The sequence below is a fragment of the Canis lupus genome, chromosome 2 (genome assembly GCF_011100685.1).
Source record: "Canis lupus familiaris isolate Mischka breed German Shepherd chromosome 2, alternate assembly UU_Cfam_GSD_1.0, whole genome shotgun sequence".
NCBI classification, from domain to species: Eukaryota; Metazoa; Chordata; class Mammalia; order Carnivora; family Canidae; genus Canis; species Canis lupus.
The window spans coordinates 67,577,718-67,601,290 of NC_049223.1; the positions used below are offsets into that span (position 1 = coordinate 67,577,718).

General features: G+C 45.4%; 2 long non-coding RNA genes across 2 annotated transcripts; one reads left to right on the top strand and one right to left on the bottom strand.

The window, feature by feature from the left end:
• Positions 1 to 33: 33 nt before the first annotated feature.
• On the bottom strand, positions 34 to 14,229 carry LOC111092971. The gene is made up of 5 exons (XR_005355062.1): positions 14,058 to 14,229; positions 13,536 to 13,622; positions 4,728 to 4,954; positions 3,490 to 3,747; positions 34 to 506 (listed from the first exon to the last, which is right to left on the bottom strand). It is a non-coding gene; the product is annotated as an uncharacterized LOC111092971 (long non-coding RNA).
• Positions 14,185 to 22,536, top strand: LOC111092972. Its single transcript, XR_005355063.1, has 3 exons — positions 14,185 to 14,486; positions 19,310 to 19,455; positions 21,750 to 22,536. It is a non-coding gene; the product is annotated as an uncharacterized LOC111092972 (long non-coding RNA).
• Positions 22,537 to 23,573: the final 1,037 nt, after the last annotated feature.

The window sequence follows — 23,573 nt, forward strand, 5'->3', positions numbered from 1 at the left end:
GTAAGTGACCAAGACTTCATAAGTCACTGGACCTTGAAGAAATCTTGGAGATATCATCAGATTTCCACAAAATGTGAGGGAGGAAATTCTAGCAAATTTTTATTTAAATCTCCAACGACTCAAAATCTGAGCTTTAAACACAGAGAACGCTGTGACTGATTAGCAATGTCCATCATGGGCAGTGACAGCTGATTACATAGACCAGCCTTATGCTGGGGCCCCCAGATCTACCATTTAGCTTAGCATTTGCTCAGCCAGAGGGTCAAGACTATGTTCTATTCATCTTTTGTGTCTCTACCATTAGTAGTGAGCTGGGGGCTTGTGGGATGTGGGAGAGGTGACAGGGGGAAGGACAGGAGGTACAGCAGAGCCAGCAGCACGTCTGAGCCCCAGCTCAGCGGGGCAGGACATGCCGATCCATGTCCTGACTCTGTTAAATCCCTCGATGAACTGGGTGGGGCAAGCTGGGCCTCAGTTTCCTCAACTGTGACTTGGGCCAGTAGTATCTGTGGTGAGTTGTAGGTGAAAAAAAGCATGCTTTCAGATCGGGGGCACACAGTTCAAATTCTCTCTCTCACTAGCAACTCGAGGGCATCTCCAGTCTGCTCATTTATGAAAGGTGGATAATAATCCTTATTTCACAGGATAGCGTGTCCGGATTAGAAATTGTATACACCACCGTTTACCAAGCATTTACTATAAGTGAGGCATCTAGCTGGGCATTTTACGGACATGATCTCATTTAGGGAGGGCACAATGCCCAGGACCTGGCCAGTTCTCGAGTGTTATTACTCATTTCCCATAGGATCTAAGGAGTCTGTGGGTATGGAAGGGCTGTATTATCCACAAATCACCTTCAGAAAGTGATAGCAGTAACTATTTACAGCCCTTCCCCCCAGCTGCTCTCCACAATCCTCCAGTGATGGGCTGTCACGGCAGATCTGGACCTAGTTGTCTTTTACGACTGGCCTGGAGGCTGCCAGAGAAAAAGGGCAAAAGTGCTATAATAAAAGGGCAGACAATTACCTTCCCTTATAATTACCATTTGCAGTAATTAAATAATAATAGCCTTTGTAGGCCCTGAGAACTCAAAGCAGCCCACATGGATAACATCTGGTTTGCTTCTCTTCTGCCAGGAATTGTGTGCCCACAGGGACAGATGGGGAAGTCGAGGTAAAGGAAGAAAGAAGGCCAGCCACCCTATGCCATACAGCATTCAGGGCATCAGAGTCATGAAAAGAGCCTTGAAGTTGTGACTCAGAGGGGCAGACAGCCAGGGGCCCGTGTGTTTGTGTCCTGGCTCTATTGCTCACAAGCTGTGTGGCTATAGGTGGTTCATTGCAGGTTCTGAGCTTCAGTTTTCCCATAGGTAAAATGAGATGGAACCAACACCTGACCTGACCTAAGTCTACTGTTCTAGGCTTTATTCCATTCATATATAATTCTTGCAGCACCTGGGCAATGTGGTCAGTTAAGCTCCAGACTCTTGTTGGTTTCAGCTCAGGTTATGATCTCAGGGTCATGGGATCGAGCCCTGGGGCAGGCTCCTTGCTCAGCGTGGAGTATGCTTGAGATTCTCTCTCTCTGTCCCTACCTCCTGCTCACTCTCTCACTCTCTAAAATAAATAAATCTTTAAAAAAATACTGAATAATTCTTTTTACATGCTTTGGGTTGCAAGAGATAGAATTGCATCTCAGAGGGGCACCTGGGTGGCTCAGTCTGTCAAGCGTCTGCCTTCAGCTCAAGTCATGATCTCAGCATCCTGGGATGAAGCCCCAAGTCAGGCTCTCTGCTCAGTGGGGAGTCTGTTTCTTCCTCTCCCTCTCCCTCTGTACTTTCCCTCTCCATCTCTCTCTAATAAATAAATAAAAATCTTTTTTAAAAAAGGAATCCATCTCAGAGTAGCAAATAGGCAGAAAAAGGAGAGCTAGTAGCGGTTCACAAAATCCAAACTGCAAGAAGCAAAGGTCTTGGGAACAATCGAACCAGGGACAAGTCCATTTCAGACCTCTCTCCCTCCCTCAAATATCAACTGTATTCTTTCTCTACCTTTTTACAGAGTGCACCAACAGCTACACTAACATGTGGTTCTGAGCTTCAGCTGCCAAACAGAATTTGTGCTCACTGGCCCTGCTGGTCAGGCGGCCACTCTGGAACCAGCCATCTGCAGCTAGGAGGGCAGTGTCCATAATACCCACATGGGACTGTTAGGGATGGAGCCAGAGAAGGGCAGGGCCCAGAAAAGGTAGAGGACACGGGGCAGGCAAAATAATAATTATCCACTAAAGCAAAATTCTTGCCCATGGTCTGTAGGAAAGTCAGAGAAGTGTCATAAAACCAGAGCAATGGTATAAATCACCAGGAATACAGAAATACTGAGAAGCTCGCCAAGGAGGGGCAGGGGAAAGTTATACAGGCTTTAGACCCTAGTCCCCTAAGCCGTGTACCCAGTCCTATTAGAGCATCCCTTTTGTATGCTTCACTGACCAAGGCAGCAGCAATCTCCAGGCTTCTCAAGGGCCTGGGTGACATACCCTTGGAGTTGACATTGATTCTGGCTGCCTGCCTGGCTTTGGCCTTTTTTAGGGAATTGCCACAACTCTTATTCCAACCAGGTGGTTCCAGCAGGGTTTGGAGGGTCACATGACCCAAGCCAGGCCAATCAGAATTCTTCTTCCAACCTATCCTTGGGCACCTAGGACTATGTCCTCCAAAGAAACCGTCCAAGAGAATAGAAATCTCCATGCTGAAAGGGGCAGAGTCCAGCGAAGAAGGTGCTGGAAGCATCTCATCTCCTTGGCTGGACCCAACCACCAGAGAGTTTGGCCTAATTGCAGGCGCTCCCACCTTGGTTTGGCCATAGGGAGCCAGTCAGATTCCCCTTGGGCAGGTGTATTGGTTTTCTAGAGCTGCTGCAACAAGGTACCACGAGCAGAGTAATGTAAAATAGCAGGAATTTACTCTGGCACAGCTCTAGAAGCCCAGAAGTCTCAAATCAAGATCGAGCAGGGCTACAGTCCTTTCTCAGGTTCTATAGGGAAATCCCTCCTTGCCTCTTCCAGGTTCTGGGGGCTCCAGGCAGCCCTGGGCCTGTGGCTGCATAAGTTCCAGCTTTGCCTTTATCTTCACATGGCTTTCTCTCCATCTGTCACTTATAGGGTCACTCATCACTGGGTTTAGGATCAACCCTTGTACTCCACAACAATCTCATCTCAGGATCTTTAACTGAATTACATCTGTAAAGATCCTTTTTCCAAATCAGGTCACATTCATAGGTTCTGGGGGTTAGGACATGGGGGCTACCATTGTTCTGGTTCTGGACTCAGAGCAACCTTTGAAAAACTAATTCCAACTCCTTTAGAGAAATGTGATCCCTCTCTGAGCCTTGGGTTTTGTCTCCTACCTATAAACATGGGGGCTAATACCATCTATCCACAGGGTTTGTTGAGCAGATGAAATGAAATGTTCCATGTAAGACCCAATCTCACCATTTACACTCCACCGAGCTGGTCTCCTTAGCCCCGGTCGTGGACAGAGTACTCAGGTCACTCACTACAGAGGAGTAGCCACATGACACCTGGTTCATTCCACAGGTTCCCTAGAGTAGGACCCTCTGGACCTAACAAAATCAAATGTCTTCTCCTGCAGAGCCGAGGGCTAGAGCCTCTTTCCAAGTCTGTGGCCCCTGCAGAAGATTGAGAACCTGAAGGCTGATAAAATGAGGTTTGCAGTCACTGAGGAAAATCCTAGGGACAAAGAAAACACAATATTGATACTGGTGGCCCAGCCAGTATCCCTCCACACCCAGTGCCCTTGACCCCACTTTAATCCTCACCACCTCCTGGGAGGCAGCTCTCGCCATCCCCAGGCTACAAAAAAGTTGCTGAGGCTCAGGGAGGTGATGTCAGGGGTCCAAGGCCACACGGCAAGTGAACCTATGGGGCCTGGTGAGATCCCATGCAGCACCTGTCTTTTTTTTTTTTTTTTTTTAAGATTTTATTTATTTATTCATGGGAGACACAGAGAGGGGCAGAGACATAGGCAGAGGGAGAAGCTGGCTTCCTGCAGGGAGCCTGATGTGGTACTCCATCCCAGGACCTGAGCTAAAGGCAGATGCTCAAGCACTGAGCCACTCAGGTGTCCCATGACACCTGTCTTGATCACATTGTCACAGCAAAGCGAGCTACCCCCAAGTGTCTCCTCCTGGTTGGACAGTGACATCAGAGTTCTCATAAGCCCAGTGAGATAACATTTACCCGAGAGATTTCCCCCCACAAAATGCCCTGTGCCTGCTGTTCTTCTTCCATCAGACTTTGATTCACAGTTGTACGCTTTGTGGCTACAACAGCACCTGGCACAGAGGTGACACTCAATAAAATTCAAGTAGCAAGGGCATTCCTGCGGTTAGTGCCCCAGGGAGGAGATGACAGGACAGCACAGATAACAAAGGGCTCATGTGCTGAGCCTTTTCCTGGCCAAACCCTAGGCCCAGCCAGGAGACCTAAGACTTAGGGAAACACGTGATAATCCCCAAGCCTGGAAAGGACTCTCCTTCCTACCCATTGTCCTGGGGAATAGGAAAGGCAGAAAGGAGCATGACAGACGGCGTAGAATGTTCCAGGGCCCCAGAGAAGGGAGCCCTGGGTGGGTCTATGGGATCTGAGAACCGAGGCACGTGTGCAACCATGTACCTGGTGCTCTGCGCATTCGGGTGAGGAGGAAATACCTTCAGGTTTGTCTAGGCAGACACAGCTGACACGGCCTCAGGGCGACTGCTGCACAGACAGGGATTGGAGCAGGCTTGGGGGAGGTGGGGGACAGGGACCTGGAAGGGCTGAGGCGGGTACTGGGAGGCAGGCCTTGCTGAGGCTTGGAGCCTACAGGAACGCAGAGGTCTCTCCCCTGCTACAGGGTTGAAGTTCATGACTCCAGGTATCATCCTGCTGGCCAAGTCTGCAAAATGAGACAATGTTTATAAAAAGCACTTTGCAAAACAGAAAGTGCTCTATAAATTTGAGCGATTATTATAGGAGCTGCATTCCTGCTTCCCTCATCCCAGCCCTCCACTGACCATTCTTTCACTAATCTCCAAGTCCCAGGACTGTTTTTATCTTCTTTTTCCTTTTTAAAAAATATTACCTTTATTTTTTTCCATGATAAAAGCCATGCATGCTCATAATAGTAACAGTTGAAAACACCTAAAGGTGTACCCTCAGGTCCATCCCTCCACCTCCTGCTCAGTTGTTTTTTAGGATTTGCAATTTTTGTATGGATTTTTTTTTTTTTAAAGTAGGCTCCATGCCCAGTGTGGAGCCCAATGCAGGGCTTGAATTTATGAGCCTGAGATGAAGACCTGAGCTGAGATCAAGAGTCAGATACTAAACTGCTTGAGTCATGTAGTTGCCCTGTGGATTTTTAAAAAAGGACTGATGTGGAGGAGAGGAGACAACACCCTGGCTCCCCTAAAACAGCACCCATGCCTTACAAACACAGCTGTCATTTTTCTGGTTGCAACATCCTTATGTTTCTGACCAGGGGCAGAGAGTGGGAAAAATAAACTATTTGCATCTTGCACTTTCTCATTAAATGTCTCAGGTGCTTTACCATTTCCACTTCTCAATCTACCTCCATCACCTTCTAATCAGAGGGAAGCCTTGATTATGAGCATGGGCTGATTTTCAACCCTGCTTTTCAATGTCTTAATGAATTTTTGCCTTTTTCTGAATCTTCATAGATATGCTTGTGGGTGTACTTCTAGCTGCTTGCCAGAATCCAATTCTTAAAATTTGTCCTTATCCTATTTGACTTTTCGTGGTATTTGTCCCCATTGACCATATACTCCTGGGGAAATTCTCACCTCTCTGGACCTCTGTGACACCACTGTCATTTAATCCTCCCTTTGCCTCTCCGATTACTCCTGTTTATTTTGCTGACTTCTCTTCCTCAGTTAGCTTTTTTTTTTTTTTTAAGATTTTATTTTTAGGGCAGCCCAGGTGGCTCAGCAGTTTAAAAGCGCTGCCTTCAGCCCAGGGTGTGATCCTGGGGACCTGGGATCGAGGCCCATGTCGGGCTCCCTGCGTGGAGCCTGCTTCTCCCTCTGCCTGTGTCTCTGCCTCTCTCTTCCTGTCTTTCATGAATAAATAAATAAAATCTTAAAAAAAAAAAGATTTTAAGTAATCTCCACACTCAATGTGGGGCTCAAAAACTCACAATCCTGAGATCAAGAGCCACATGCTGTACCAACTGAGCCAGCCAGGCGCCCCTTAGCTAGCTTTTTTTTTTTATTTTTTAAGATTTATTTATTTTAGAGAGAGAGAGAGCACAAGCACGGGGAGAGGCAGAGGGAGAGGGGGAAAAGAGAGAGAGAAGCAGACTCCCCACTGAGCACAGAGCTGGATGCAGGGCTCCATCTCACGACCCTGAGATCATGATCTGAGCTAAAATCAAGAGTTGGAAACTTAACTGACTCAGCCACCGAGGTGCCCTGGCTACCTCTTAAATCTTGGTCTCCCTGGGGTTCATCCTTCTCTGTGTAATTTCTTCCATCCCTTCTATGATTTGTACAAAGTAAGTTCTCCCTCTTTGATCTCTCCCTCCAATCCCAGGACCACATACCTAGTAGCTTGCTGGATCCTTCCCCTGATCACCCCTCAGGAATCTGAGATAGTTGTCCACAGCCTCCTCATCTTGCTGGACTGGTAGATTCTCATTCTCTCTCTCTCTCTCTCTCTCTCTCTCTCTCTCCCCTGTGTCTCTCCTCTTGTCTCCTCCCTCTCTCTCCCATCCACCCACAACCCATGGCTAAGTGTTACTCTCAGCTCTTCTCTCGCGTTTACCCCACATACCGCTGGATCCAGCTTTACCTGCCTGGAATTTTTTTTTTTTTTGGTAAATTTTCATCTTACAATAATTTCAAATTTATAGAAAAGTTACAATAATAGCACAAAAGAACTCCCAAATACTCTTTACCTAGGTTCACCATTCATATACATTTTGCCTCATTCACTGTTATTCTGTATCTGTACATGTGTCTTCACATACACACAATACACACTCACATGAAGACATCTTGCCCTTTTCCACCAAATATTTCAGAGCATATTTCCTAAGAGCAAAAGCAGCCTTTTAAAGAACAATAATACAATCATCCAACACAGCAATTTAGCATTACTAAAATTTTCTTGTCTACTCCACTGTCCATGTTCAAATTTTGTGTCAGTTGTTCCAATAATATTCTATATAATTATTTTTTTCTCAGTCCAGGATCAATCCAATATGACACATTGCATTTAATTGTCATATCTCTTTAGTGTCCCTTCATCTGAAACAATTCCTGAACCTGTCTTTGTCTTTTTTGACCTTGACATTTTTGAAGATTCCATGGACAAGTTATTTTGTAAGATGTCTTCTTCATGACCAGAATCAGATTATACACTTTTGGTGGGAATGCTGTTGAAGATTGTACACTTCAGGCATTCACCCTCCAGAACAGATCTTTTTAAAATTAACACTCCCCACCTTTTTAAAAAAGATTTTATTCATTTATTCATGAGAGACACATACAGAGAGAGGTAGAGACATACGCAGAGGGAGAAGCAGGCTTCCTGGGACTCTGATGGGGGACCTGATCCCAGGACCCTGGGATCACGACCTGAGCCAAAAGCAGACGCTCAACTGCTAAGCCATCAGGAGTCCCAACACTCCCCTCTTCTATATGGCACAATTATTTTCAGAAATAATCAAGAAATGATATGAATGATAATAGTGGCCCAGAAAAGAAAACACAGAAATGTCACTAAAAATATAAGAAAATAAAATATTAAATAATATTATAGAACACAAAAGGAAAATATTAATGGCTTAACAATGTTTAATTACATTAGTGTAGTTTTAGAATAAGGGAGGAAAAACCTATACCACATGGGGATCTGTCACAGAAATGCCTAACAACCATCTAGTTTGTTTTTGTGCTTTAACTGATGTAAATTTCTCATGACTTCATCAGAATCTATTTGATTCAGGGATCCCTGGGTGGTTCAGCGGTTTAACACCTGCCTTTGGCCCAGGGTGTGATCCTGGAGTCCCTGGATCGAGTCCCACATCAGGCTCCCTTCATGGAGCCTGCTTCTCCCTCTGCCTTTGTCTCTGCCTCTCTGTCTCTGTGTCTCTCATGAATAAATAAATAAAATCTTAAAAAAAAAAGACTCTATCTGATTCATATGTTCATGTCCAATAGAAAATGTAGCCAGGTTTGTAAATCTGTCTATTGATAGTTGATCAAAGAATACCTTTTATTAATTTTAATTATTTAGAAGTTTCTTTCAGGGGTGTCTGGGTGGCTCTTAATTTTGGCTTTAGGTCTTGATCTCAGGGTTATGGATTCTAGTCCTGCATTCGGCTTCGCACTTAGTGGGGGGTCTGCTTGGGGATTCTCTTCCTTCCTCTCCCTCTGTCCCTCCCCTGCTCTCTAAGACACATAAATAAATCTTTTTTTAAAAAGAAGTTTCTTTCACATGAATCAACAGATACACAGATAGTTACAAAATAGTGTTAAACACAGGGTGAGTTTGGAGGAGACTCATAAAAATCCCTTTCATAATAAAACCAAGAAATTGCAGTGCAGCTCATGGCTTTGTTTGTTTGGGATTGATACTGATTCAAACACCTCTACCGTCAAAAAAATTTCCACTAAAACATATTCACCAGAAAATTCATCAAATATTTCTATTATACTTGGTTTAAAAAAAAAACAAAACAACTTCCAAAGTTTTTCTTCTTTTGCAAAAACAGACAAAATGGCTGAAAACTAACATTGTTTGATCCATTGTCTTTCAAGTGTATCCAATTCTTGCTGAAAACGATTGCAGCATCCAAGCATTTCCCTTTTATTTCTTCTGGCAGACTAAGACCAGTATCTTCTGTTGCTCCTCCCTGCTCTCTTCTTGGAAATTTGATTATTTTTTCTCTGTAAACGTCCACTTCCTTACATGTGTTGTTGCATAGTTAATGAACTCTGCAGTTTCTGTGCCGCCAGGCTTCAAGAAGCAACGTTAAAGCTGGATGTTTTACTGTACAGTGATCAAGGCTGATCCTGGCAGATTCAAATATTTTTGTGTTTGATTGACCTCACCTAAAACTTCACACTTGACAAAAGATAAGTCAGGAAAAAATAGTCACATACAGCAGAGAGCAAAATCTGAACAGATCTCCCTTTGGATCACACAGTTCTTCAAAGGCTGAGGTTAACTTTTCAAACATCAACTCCACTGCATGCACAGCTTCATGTGGAGCAATCATTTCGTCTGCGAAAAAGCTTTTCCACTGTGCTTCATTCTGCAGCATTTCCCATCAATGAAGCGAGGCTGAAAAGAACAACTCCATTTTTTCAAAAGTTCCCAAAAATGTCACACATGGGAAAAAGACTCCAGGTAATCACACAGAATGTCAGAATTACACTGACTCGGTTTAGTTTCTTTGCCATCACTCTGCTACCATTGCTTATTTTGAAGCTACTATTTAAACACGGGATATGCAGTTCCACAGGGGTTGGAGGCACAAACTGCACCAAAGTTAGTTTGAATAGTTACGAACTGAAATTATCTTACTCTGAAAAAAGAAACACAGTCTGCCGAGTCCACATCCACCAGGGCCAGCTGTGTAACTAGGAATTTGCCGAATAAACTCCACTTCGAAGCCAATGTTGATCGGGAGATAAGTGATTAAAATAAGCTCATTTGAAATACATATGCATGTATATGTTTACACATACACACACAAAATTAAATACATACCAAATATATAATTAAATATATGGTTAAAACTCAAAGTAATGGCAGCAATTGCTTGGATGATTTCAGAGAGGACTGCTTCATCACCAAATTGCTGGCATATGGTGATAGTCAAAAAAGAGATCAATTTTAGCTGGTTTTAAATTTTTTTAAGTTTTAAATTTTAGAACACAATGTCCCCCCTAACTGCCTGCACCCAGGGCAGTGATTCCCCGCCGCATGGCCACACCCGTGATGTGCTATGAATCCAGTGCATTATATCAGGAAGCACACCATGTCAACTCTTCTTCATACTGGTGGTGTCCACTTTGATCATTTGGTGAAAGTAGAAGTCCTTATAAAGTTCCCATGTTTCCCTTTGTAACTTATAAGCAGTGTGGGAGAGATACGCTGAGACAACATTTATATGCTGTTCCTCATGAGGATTTTACCTACTAGTTCTACCGTCCTTTGATGACATTCTGACCTGAGCATTTTTTATTCTGCATTTTGGGACCTCTTTGCCCCCACACTTCTGGTGGTGGACTTTGCCCAGGGGGTCAGTCACTAGGAGTCATTCTCACTCCTTCTATATTTAGTAGATGATGTACTACCACAAGGAAAAAGCTTCTTTCTTTCTTTCTTTCTTTCTTTCTTTCTTTCTTTCTTTCTTTCTTTCTTTCTTTCTTTCTTTCTTTCTTTCTCTTTCTTTCCTCTGTCCTTCTTTCCTTTCCTTCCATATGAAGGCTATAGATTATTTTATTCAACAAGTTATAATCCATTATTATCATTTATTATTTTGGCTTTCAGGGTTGTCCCTGATTTGGCCACTGCGAGCCTTTTCAAGTTAGCTCCTGTGTCCTTTCGATACACCCCCATCGTTCTTTTGAGCACTTCCTTACTTTCTGGTGTGTACCAATATATGTAATGCATGCCAGGATGTGTCTATGTACCAATATGTATAGGAGTACCAGGAAAATGACCTAGGGTACCCCAAACAGAATGTTGAGGATCCCCCCTGAGGGTCCCTGTGTGGGGTCTTGCCAAGAATACTGGAGCAGGAGAGAGCATATCTGAGATTCTATTTTGGATTTTGGCTGCAATTCCCCACCAGACCCTATGTTAGTAGCATTTGATAGTGGTGCAGCAGCACAGATTGGAGGATGGGGTGGGTGTTTCCTGGTTCATAGTGATTCTTCCGGGACAAATTCATCACTTCTGTGTTCCCCATGCCTTCAATCAACACACACCATTTGGAAAGCCACTCCTCCTGTATTTATCTACTTATCCCACAGACTGGGTGGCTTAAAGAGCAGAAATTTATTTTCTCATGTTCTGGAGGCCAGAAGTCCAAAATCAAGGTACTAGGAAGGGTTGGTTCCTAGTGAGGATTCTTCTCAGCTTGCAGATAGTACCTGCTCATTATCTTCACATGGCCTCTTCTCTTGTGTGCACATGGACAGATCAAATCCTGCTGTCTCTTCCTCTTCTTATAAGGACTCCGGTGACCTTATATATGACTTTATTTAACCTTAATCACCTCTTTAAAAGCCCTCTTCCAAATGTAGTCATATTAGGGGTTAGAATTTCAACATAAGAATTTTAAGGGGTCACAATTCAGTCCATAACAGTCTCCTTTTGTTTTGTCTCTGTATATTTCTTTCTTTTTTAAAGATTTTATTTATTTATTCATGAAAGACACAGAGACACTAGGTCAGGCTCCACGGTCAGCAAGGAGTCTGCTTGTCCCTCTGCCTCCATCCCTCCCTCTGTTGGTGCACTCTCTCTCTCTCTTTCTCTCTCTCTCAGATGAATAAAATAAAATATTAAAAGAAATATACAGGGATGTCTGGGTGGCTCAGCGGTTGGGTATCTGCCTTCGGCTCAGGGAATGATCCTGGAGTCCTGGGATCAAGGCCCACATTAGGTTCCCCCACAGGGGGCCTGCTTTTCCCTCTGCCTATGTCTCTGCCTCTCTCTCTCTGTGTCTCTCACAAATAAGTAAATAAAATATTTAAAAATATATATATTTATTTATAAATTAACATCTCAATGCCTCAATTTCCTTATCTATAAAATATGGCCAGATAGGTAATTTTGTATTAATCAGTCTGGATGATGCTAGCTACTGTAATAAACAACCCCAATATCTCATTAGCTTGGTACAACAAAAAATTATTTCTTATGTTGGGCATACTCCACTGCTGAAGGTCAGAGGCCAGTGGTACACTAGCAGTTCTGCTCTGTGAGGTCATTTGGAGACCAATGCTCATGTGGTTCCATCTTTTTTAACACATGGCTTCAAGGTTGCCCTCAGTCCACTGGTAGATTAAAGAAAGAGAGACTGAGAAGGCCATACTGCCTTCAACCGGAAATCATTTCTACTCCCATTCCATTGGCAAGAGCTATTCCTATGGCCCCACCCAGATGCATGGGGATGGGGAAATGCAGTTCACTGAGGGTCCAGGAAGAGGAAACGGATCTGATGAGCATCCAGCCAATCTCTGCCATGGACTCCAGGCTATCATGAGGACTGAGTTAGCAAATAGTGTAAAGATTTAGAAGAGTGTCTGGCCCTCATTAGCACTCGATAAATGTTAGCAGTGATTACTAGTGAAGCTAGAGGGGGAAGAGGAAAACACTCTTCTCCTTTGTGGTGGGAGAACCATATTGATATAATCAGAGAGCAGCCTGCAGCTATGGCTCCCATGAGTGGGGAAGGCCAAGCATGTGGAAGAGATGCTGGCACAGAAAGAGGAGTTGAGGTGAGAGATAGAGGCCAGAGAAAAAGCCCTTCCTGACTGCTCTAAGGTACCTGCTACAATCAAGTCTGTCCTTCTCTAATCTTGGTTGGTCTGCAATTAATAACAACCATGATAAGAGATAACATTATGTGCCAGATGCTTTGATAAACTCTTGATAGACACTAACAATTTTCAAATTCTAGCCACAACCCATGGCAGGGGGAGGAGCTGTGAAATCATTTTAAGGAGCTGGTACCAATATTTTGTAATAAACAGAACAGACTAGACTAAACTGTAACAGAAATTATCAGAGTATATCACACATAGTAAGGGTAAATATTGTTTTATGGCTTCTGTTTTATATTATGTGTATACTGGGTCATGATACAAAATAGCTTTCTGATTGTGCGTTACATTCACTGCCCTAATTCATTGACCCTTCCCAACAACCCAGTGAAGGAGGTGTCATTATAACTCTGTCATTTAGACAGGAAGATTGAAGTGCTCAGAGGTGTCCATGCTTGCTGGAGGCGGCATGATGGGGAGTCAGTGTTTGCTGCCCATAGTTTGGCTCCTGAGTCCCACTCTGAAATCTACCCTGGTATCTTTTTTTTTTTTAAGATTTTATTTATTTATTCATGATAGACATAGAGAGATAGAGAGAGAGACAGAGACAGAGACAGAGACACAGGAGGAGGGAGAAGCAGGCTCCATGCCAGGAGCCCGATGTGGGACTCGATCCCGGGACTCCAGGATCACGCCCTGGGCCAAAGGCAGGCGCCAAACCGCTGAGCCACCCAGGGATCCCCCTCTACCCTGGTATCTTTTAAGGAATCAGCAACTTTCCTTTTGGCTTCAGCTTCTTCAAGCTGGATTTCTGTGCTAGGCAAACCTAAGAGTTCTAGCCAATGGAAGCTGGGGGGAGAGAGTGTGGGCCAGGCACAGGAGGCAAAGGAGGGAGGCCAGCTTCTAGACTGGGGCTCAGCCTGGAGCTGCCCAGAGAACTTCAGCAGGGGACCTCACCTTTTCCGGTCTGTCTCCTCCCCCTAGAAGATGAAGGCTGCAATAATACCTCCTTCAGAGGCTTTTGCCAGGAAGAAGTGAGCGGATCTAGAAAAGCACGTGTCCTAGGTCAGGCTATGAGTAGGGATGCAGGAAGGGGGGGTGGGCAGGGCTGGGACAGCACCTATAACCGTCCAGAGGTGGCATTGAGCAGGGCAAGGAGAGATCAAGCAGCAGGAACTGGAGGCTGGCACGCCAGGCAAAGCAGATGTGATGAGCCTCAAAGGCCAGATGGGGAGCATGGATAGATAGGATCCTTGAACCCTGCAGGGCCCTGGGAGGTTCTGGAAGGGTGAAGAGGGAAGTCCCCCAGGGTCCTAAGGCACGCACAGGCATTTCCTGTGAATTAAACTTGAAGAGTACACAGCATGGTACCTCCATCCCGGGTGGCTAACAGAGGAGAATGGGAGCCAAGTATCTCAAGCCTGTGACTTCAGAGCCGGGAGGGGAGTGGGAGGCGGTTGAGGAAGCCTAATGGCCGACCTTGGACCTTGGCTGGGGCCTCCGCAGTTCCCAGGGCTTCACAGCGGGCTCCGTGCAGAGCAGGAAGCCAGGAGCGGCTGGGGAGGGCAGGCAGCTGGGGGGCCTCCTCTGGGAAGCCGCCCTTTGGTCGCCCTAGCCGCCAGGGGTCCCACTTCCTGCATCGCGCAAGGCCTGCAAGGGACCTCAGAGGTCACGGAGCCCAGCCTCGTTGGACACACGCGGCCAGCGGAGCCCTGAGAGGGGCAGGCCCGCGTCAGGTCACACAGCCGGTGGGCCACTGGGGCCAGCGTGGGGGCCACAGTGCTCACCCAGGGCCGCCCCCACTCCTCAGTGTTCTCCGGCTTCCTCTGGCTCTGCGGGAAGCAGGCAGGGAGGGCCTGCTCCTTCCGATCTCTCTGCTGTGGGGGGTCCGTTTCCTGTCAGAGCTGAGTTAGTTCAAAGGCCCCTGGAATGGGGGGGAGGGGTCTGGACAGCCCAGGGCGGGGGCGGGGTGGGGGGAATGGGTCTTTAAGTCACAAAGACTACTTTATCTTTCGAGATTTTAAGTGGACAGAAGCCAATTTCCTAACATCCTTTCTTCTGATGTGGCCCTTGGCAAAAATTATAACATGGGCTGGGGGCAAGGAAACTGAAGGTATTTGAGCCCCTGCTATATGCTGGGCTCTGTGCCAGGTGAATCTTTCATAGACATAACAATCTCCCCTGGTAAGGGATTGGTTTCCTCATTTTACAGATGAGGAAGTGGAGCACAGTGAGGTGAAGTAACTTGTTCAAGGTCACACAGCCAGGATCTGAGCCCAGGTGTGTCTGATTCTAGAGGCTTAACACGATTTAACTTCAGGTTACGTCGTCGGTGCCCCAGGGGTTGTGTTCTGGGTAATCTCAGTTCTGCTTCTATGTTAGGGTTCTCCAGAGGAACAGAACCAATGATAGATCAATGATAGATAGATACAGAGAGAGAAGGGGGAGGGGGAGAGAAAGAGAGAGAGGGACAGATAGGCAGATAGGTAGGTAGACAGATAAGCAGACAGATAGACAGATAGACAGGCAGGCAATTTATTATAGGAGTTGGCTTATTATGAAATCATGGAGACAGAGAAGTCCACTGATTAGCTAGAAACCCATGAAAGCTGGTGGTGTAGTTAAAGTCCAAGCCCAAAGGCCCAAGTCCCAGTCTGAGTGCAGGAGAAGACCAAAGCTCCTGTTCAAGCATTCAGGCAGACAGTGAATTCACCCTTCCTCCACCTTTTTGTTCTATTCAGATCCTCCACAGGTTCCATGATGCCCACCCACACTGGGGAGAGCAATCTACTTTACTCAGTCTACCAATTCACGTGCTAATCTCTTGCAGAAACACCCTCACAGACACACCCAGAAATAATATCTAACTACATATCTGGGCATCCTGTGACCCAGTCAAACTGACACAAAATTAACCGTCACAATTGCTCCATTCATTTATTCAACAAGTACTTACTAAATGTTTGGTAGGTGCCAAGTGCTTTGGGTACACAGATAATAAAAATAGACAGGATCTATTCATACTTGTTATGTACCAGGCACTGTTCTAAGTATTTTACATGAGTGAATTCACTCAGTCCTCACAACAATTGTGCAAGATAGAACCTATTGAATATTCCTATCTTATGGGGAGTGACACAAGCACAGAGATATAAAATGATGCATATAGTCCCATAGCTAAGAAGTGATGGAGCTGGAAGTCAAGCTGCCAGAATGCATGCTTTTGACCATGGCACCGCACTGCCATGTTAGACCTCCTGAAACTCACAGTCTCATGAGAAGACAGTCAAGCCTCCAGGAATTACAATAAAATGTGAAAGGGGAAATGAGGGACATTGAGGTCATGCAGAGGAAGGGTAAGCCAGCTTGGGTCATCAAGAAAGCCCTCTGAGAGAATGTGACAGCCAACCCTGTGCTTAAGGAGTGACAAGTCAGGCTGAAAGGAAACAGGTCCCAGGCAGAGGGGAAACATGTGTGACGGGGCACGCCACAGAGACTGAAGGAATTCAGTCTGACCAGAGCTTGGAGCCAGGTTGGGGAGTGTGGAATGGTGAAGTTTGAAGCCGAAGAGGGTAGAAGGGACCAAGGATCCCGAATGCCATAGCAACAAGTTTGGGTTTTATCCAGTGGGCAATGGGGAGCAGAGCTGTATGGCCCTGGAAAAGTCACTTGACCTGACTGCACTTCAGTTTCCTTATCCATAAATTGAGAGTAAAAGAACCTACTTTATATGCCTGTAATTATTGAGTGGGAGAGATGAGACAACGTGTTTGTAGCAGGAACCTCACAAATGTTAGTTTCCAGTCTCCACCGCCTCTCAAATTAGGAACCAAAATGTGGAGATGCAACGAACAAATGCCACAGGAGCTGGAGGCTCCCTTCATGTCAGTCAGGAGGCTTTGAGCAACAAGGAACATAAACTCCAACAAAATATGATTTAATCCATAAGGAGTTCATTTTCTTACATAACAAAGGAGAGAAGTTCTAGAGTTGGGAAATTCAGTAGCTCAGTGGCTCAATGGCTCAGTGGCTCAAAGAAGTGTCAGCCTCCTTCCCATGTTGCCAATGTCCTGCCTCATAGTCACAAGATGGATGCAGCAGTGCCTGCCATCACACATACATGATAATGTTTAATGGAGAAGGCATTTCCTCTTATTCCCCTTTAAAGATAGAAAACTTTTATTGAGAGCCCCCCTATCAGACTTCCCCTCAGGTCCCATTAGCCAGGATTGGATCACATACTCTTCACTAAACCAATACTGGCAAAGAGAATGTAATCATCATGATTGGCCTAAGCCAGGGTGAAAAGGAGCTTGTTCCCTGAATGCTTGGCCTTAATGTGGCAGGACCCAAATAAAACAAGCCTTTCCAGCAAGGAAGAAGAGGAAATAGATTTGGCCAGACCATCAGCATTATTTGTGACTCCAAGGACCCAAGTCCAAGCTCTGGGCAATAAAGATAATCCCTTTTCCTTACCTGCCTGGATTCAGGAGCTAAGATCATTCTATGACACCTGAGATCAGGACAGACAGAGCCCAATGCCCTGAGCCTTAGAGACTGCCTCTATAGGGCTAGGGGAACTGGGCTACATGTCCTGTGTTCCTTGGGTCCAGCTCAGTGCTTCTGGCAGGATCCCTCGTTCACTTATCAATCCACAAATATTAATTGGGCACCTACTTTGTAGTGGAGACAAACAATGAGCAAAACTCAACGTGGACCCTGCCCTCACAGAGCTTACTCCCTAGCTGGGGAGGCAGGAATAACCAGACAGGCATGTGTGTGGTACAGCCCTGATCAGTCGTGGACTGACAGGCCCTAGGCCATGAGAGGAAATAGCAGGGAGACTTGACCCAGCCAGGGAGGTTGTGGACTTTAGATTTGGTAAGCGTCACTTGGGGTCCAGGCTCAGCCTTTTACTGGCTGTGTGACTCTTCAAAGACATTTTGCTTGACCTCTCTATTCCTTGCTCTCTTTGGGAACCAGCCAAAATAATGGTACCTGTCCCCTGGGTTTGGTAGGCTAAGAAAATGAGACCAGGTGGCCACTTGGACCATCACACAGTAACGGAGAAACCTGCCATCAACAATCCAGCACAGCACAACAGCCAGGGTTTCTGGCTCAAGCCAGAGTGCACATGTTCAGAGCTGGGCTCTGCCTCCTTCTGGCTGTGTGCCATTGAGCCATTTCATCATCTCTTTGTGCCTTGGTTTCCCCATCTGCAAAATGGAGCCAAAAATAGAGTTGCTGCAAAGGTTAAATAGAGTGCTCTCAGCACAGGCCTGACCCATAGTAAGCTCGATAAATGTTAGTGAAAGCTACTATTATTTTTGTGTTGTTGTTTTGAAGCTCAACATAAAAACAAACATGAAAATGTGGTTGGTGTAGGGATCTTCAGTCCAGGGACTGCGAAGTCATTCTTCTTGCTGAAATTTCAATAATAAAGGTGTTTGTCATAGCAAAAGGCGTACAGCTACGAATGTTAAACATCCCTGAGAGTCCCTGGGCTTGATTACATCGAGATTTTCCTCCGGAGTACCGGCCTTCCCATTTCTATCAGCGACACACCTTGAGAAGCAACCATTGTTAGGATAAACAAAGCGAGACCCAGCCAGCGCTGCAGCCTCCGCTTCCAGGCTTTCAGCTTGCAGTGGGGTCTAACCAATCGCAGGCCGCAGGATGCAAATTGTGTTGCCTAATTGATCCATCAAGCTCTGCACGGTGCTGGTTATGAAAACCGGCGCTGTGGGAGGAATGCCTGTGCATGGAAACGCTTAGCACCGGGCCCAACGGACAGCAAGTGCTTGGGGAGCACTGGTTACTGTGTTTAATATTACGTATCCCCGAGATGGTGGGAGCATCAGAGTCCTACAAGCTGGAAGGAGCCATCACCAGCTCTGCTTTCCCTTCCCTTTGTAAGACCACTGAAGCTTCTTCAGCTCACCGTGTTAAGTCAGAACCACACCTACCTCGGAGGGAGGTGGCAAGGACTACAGGAGTTGGCGCGCGTGATGCGTCTTGGGAATGGTGCCTGGTACAGCCTAAGCATTCAGAAGCCACAATAGCATCAGCAAGAGTGATTGCTAACACTGAGCACTTAGCAGGCTCACTCTCCAGATTTAATCCTCACTACCTACCAGCGAGGTAGGCATTAATATCATTCCCATTTTACAGGTGAGGAGCCTGAGGGCATAGGTTAAATAACATGCCTTAAGTTAGTCAGCAAATTTAAATGTTGGCTGCTATGCTATATTCTTCTTCCAAAGTAGAGTGTTAATTTGGAGAGTCAGCAGAAGCACGGCTATATGTAAAAACAAAAACAAAAACCATACTATCTTGTGCACGGGAGAAAAGGCCGGCAGGAAAACACTTCAAAGTATAGTGTTTGTCTCTGAATAGGAGGAATATGGGTGGAGACTTCTTTCCCCTCTTTTTTCATCAGTCTGTGTCTACTAAGTATGACTTTTGCATTGGGAGAAAAGAATCCAAATTAATGTTTTAAGTGGCTGTGGCAAAAGCCTAGATGGATGAGGAGTGGAGGGAGGGTTGCTGATCAGGTCAGTAAACAATTGCAATGGTGGATGGGGGGAAAAGGTGAGGTCTGTACCAGGGAGTTGAGGGCAGGGTGGGGGGCACGTGGTGAAGGAGGCAGCAGGTACCAACAAGCATAGAAATGAATTTGTACTTGCTTGAATATGTGTGAAGAAAGATCCATTCATTCCTTTATTCCACAGATGACTACTGAGGTACCCACGAGTGTTCCTGGAGGTGTTCTAGGAACCAGGGTTGCACAGGACATGTCAATCCCTAAACTTATAGGGCTCCCTTTCAACTGGGAAGGCACAGATGATAAAGAAGCCAGTGCCTGATGAATCAGATGGTAAGTGTTCTAGAGAAAAGCAAGGCTGGTGAGTGATAAAGAGTGCCACAGGGAGGTGGCGGGGAACTACAGAAGACCCCCTCCTTCAGAAACAAGGGGTGAGAAGGAAATGAGAGGAGAAGCTCTGTGTGTATCTCGAGCAAAACCATTCCTTGCACAAGGAGTCATCACAGAGTCTTTGTGACAAGAGCATCTTGGGTGTTATAGAAGAGCAAGGAGGCTAGGGTGGCTGCAGAGAGGGAAGGAAAGAGAGAAACAGCAGTGGATGGGATTAGGGAGGCAAGGGAGCCAAATGAAGTGGGCCATTGTCAGGACTTGAACTGTTATTCTGAGTGAGGCGGGAAGCCGGCGGAAGTTTCAAGCAAGTGACAGGCTTGACCTTCATTTTAAAAGGATCACTGGGGCTGCTGTGTGGGAAATAGATATAGGCAAAGTTGAAAGCAGGGGACCAGTTAGGAGGCCTTTGCAATAATCCGGGAGAGAGATGACAGTGGTTTCGGAGTAGTAGAGTCACACTGAGCAGTGTTGGATTCTGACTGTACTTTGAATGTAAGAGTCAGCAAGAGGAGCAGCCAGAGGAGTCAAGAGTGAGTCCAAAGCTTGTAGCCTGTGCAAGTAGAACAGAGTCAACATTTTCTGAGAGGGAGAAGGCGTCCTGAGAACTAGATTCGTGGAAGGCAACCAGGAGTTGAAGTTGGGCATGTTAGGTTCAAGATATGGTTCAGAGGGCCCATGTGGATGTCAAGTTGGCAAGTGGACATACTGGAAAGAAGTTCAGAGAAGAGGGCCAGGGCCAAAGACAAAAATGTAGGAGTCATCAATGTACAAATGATATTTAAAGTCCAAGAACTAAATGAGAAGATCCAGGAAGTGAGTATAGGAAAAGAAGAATGATTTCTGGGTTTCAGGCTCGGGTTATTGGAAGGATGGCTTTTCTTCTTCAGAGATGGAGGACATGGGAGGAGGAACTGGTTTCAGAGGGAAGGTGAAGTGTTTGCTTGTGACACAAGAGTTCAAGGTACTGTAGGACATCAGAGTGGCAAGGAGTGGCTTGGTAGGCAGTTGGGTCTAGAGATCATAAGCTCAGAGAAAGGTTTGGGCAAGAGAGGGGGTGGGGGAGGAGAGAGAAACTGAGTTTCCGGCAAATTTACATAAAAGAAATGCAAATCTATACAAACCTGAGCCCTTTTTCTAATTCCCAGAGCCAGGGCAAACAGGTGTCAATGCAGGTGTTCCAGGGATTAAAACGGGAATTTGAACCTGCAGGTGAAATCTTCAACCATGTATAATGTGAGAGAAACACCCTCAAAGAAGAATGGGGTGAGGGGGAAAAGAAAGAGTCTGCCCTCCCCAGTTCTGAGAACCATCTGTCTCTCCAGGGCGCCTGGTTGAAGGACTCCTAAGAGACATGGGAAAACAGAACAGAGATAACAGATTGTACAGCTGGGAGCGGGAAGGTGACTCTGTTTATCTATTGCTGCACAACAACCTATTCCAAATTGGTAGTATAAAACAACATTTTTTTATTATGTTAATGCCTTCCGGGGGTCAGGAATTTAGACAGGGCACAACAGAAATGGTTTGTGTCTGCTCTGTGATGTAGGAGGTCTCCAGTGGGGAGACTGCCATGGCTGGAGACTGGAACCATCTGGAGGCTCCTTTACTCACAAATCTGGCTCCTGGTCTTGAATAGCTGAAGGCTACATTTAACTAGGCGTGTCACCCGGAGCATTTATATGTGGCTTTTCAGTGTGTCTTGGGCTTCTTAACAACATTGAGTCCTGAGTAAGAAGGTCCCAAGGACCTGTGTCTAGAGAAAGCCAGACAGAAGCTGCTAAAAAACCCCGACTCAGAAGTCACATATTGTCCCTTCCATCATACACCATTGGGCAAAGCAGTTGCAAGCACATTCAGAATCCAGGGGTGGGGACCGAGACCCAGCTTCCCATAGCAGCACTTTTTAAATCATTGGCAGCCATTTTTAGCAAGTTTTATTGAAATATAATTTACATATCACACGATTCACTCATTTCAAGTATGTAATTGAATAGTTTTTTGTATTTTCACCAAGTTGTGGAACCTGTCACCAGAATCAATTTTAGAACATTTTCATCATCTCCCAAAGAAACCCTATACCCTTTAGTTATCACTGTCCCCACCCCTCCAGCTCCCCAAAAAACACTAATCTACTGGCAGTCTCCATAGATGTGTTTTTTCCACACAGTTCATATAAATGCAATCACGTGTGTGGTCTTCTGTGACTGGTTTCTTTTACTTAGCATAGTGTTTTCCAGGTTCTTCTACGTTGAAGCATCTGTCAGAACTTCATTCCTTTTCATCACCAAATAATATGTAATTGTATAGATGTGCCATATTTTGTTTCTTCATTCACCAGCTGATGGACCTTTAGATTGTTTTTACCTTTTGACTCTTATGCATAACGCTGCTATGAACATTCATGGACAAGTTTTGCAGCCAGTTTTTTAAACCACCACTGATCCACAGGCAGGACATCCAGGGATGGTCGGTCCCAAACAGGATCTTAACATGTCCTAGCTCTGTGACCTTCAGCAAGTTACCCAACATCGCTGAGCTCGTCTGCAAAATAGGATGATAAATGTCCCTGGACAAGTGAGGACTAGCGAGCTCAAGGATGTGAAGTGACTTTCACAATGATAATCTGGCAGATGCTATGTAAAAGAACATTTGGGTTGTCCGCTCAACAATACCCCTTTTCTCAGTAATAGAACCTTGATTTTGGTCAAGCATGAAGACGCTATCTGCCTTGTGGGTCTGGACCCCTTCCACTACTACAGACAAATCACGATCACTCTCAGCCAATCATAATAATCCTTCATTCTCTCCTGTAAATGGTTTTGGAATGGCCCAGTGATATAGTCCTGGCGAATGAGACAGGAAGGAGATCTGCTGGGAGTACTGCAGAACGTGGATTTCTTAGCCCTTAAACAAGAGGTGCAGAAAAAGCAGCTATCCTCCTTAGTGACATATTGCCACGTCTTCTTGTGAAAATGCATACCAATCAGCCAGCAGAGTGTGATAAATGTGAAAATGGAAGGCAAACTGATGGCAGCATTGAACTAACATTGGAGATGCCCTGCCTCTGGATGACTCCTTCATGAGACAATAAATATCCTTATTCTTTAAGTCACTTGTTGAGTTTCTTGTAACTTTCAACTGAAAACATCTATGCTTAAACAAAACCCAGCAGGTACCTGGGTGGCTTAGTGGTTGAGCATCTGCCTTTGGCTCAGGTTGTGATCCCGGGGTCCTGGGATTGAGTCCCACATCGGGCTCCCCATGGGGAGCCTCCTCCTCCCTCTGCCAATGTCTCTCTGCCTCTCTTTCTGTGTCTTTCATGAATAAATAAAAACTTTAAAAAAGAACATATATTAGATTCTACCTATCTTCTATCTACTTTCAGAAAGAATTAGATTTATTTACAGTAAAAAACAGAAGGAAAAATCAAAATAAGGGTAAACAACGGAACTGATGGAGACTTTTGTCTCTGACATCATGGTGTACTAAGTACCCTTAATAACCCTGTTGATAAAAACAGCTAGTTATTTTAAATATGTATTTTTAATTGAATCAATCTGCTTAAATTTATTTAAGTCAAGGGAGACCAAACATTTTTTAAAAACCCAATCATAGGGATGCCTGGGTGGCTCAGTGGTTGAGCATCTCCCTTTGGCTCAGGGCATGATCCTAGGATTCCAGGATCGAGTCCCACATTGGGCTCCCTGCAGGGATCCTGCTTCTCCCTTTGCCTAAGTCTCTGCCTTCTCTCTGTGTCTTTCATGAATAAATAAATAAAATCTTTACCAAAAAAACCCCAATCATAAATAAATAAAGTATATAATATGTCAGAAGGTAGTAATGTATAGTGAAAAATAATTCAGGGAATGGGCACCTGAGTGGCTCAGTCCTTTAAGTGTCCGACTCTTGATTTTGGCTCAGGTCATGATCTCAGGGTTGTGAGATCAAGCCCTGCAACAAGTTCTGTGCTGGGTGTGGAGCCTGCTTGAGATTCTGTCTCTCTCTCTCCCTTCCTCTGCTCCAACCCCCACCCCCACTGCTGTCTCTCTCAAAAAAAATTA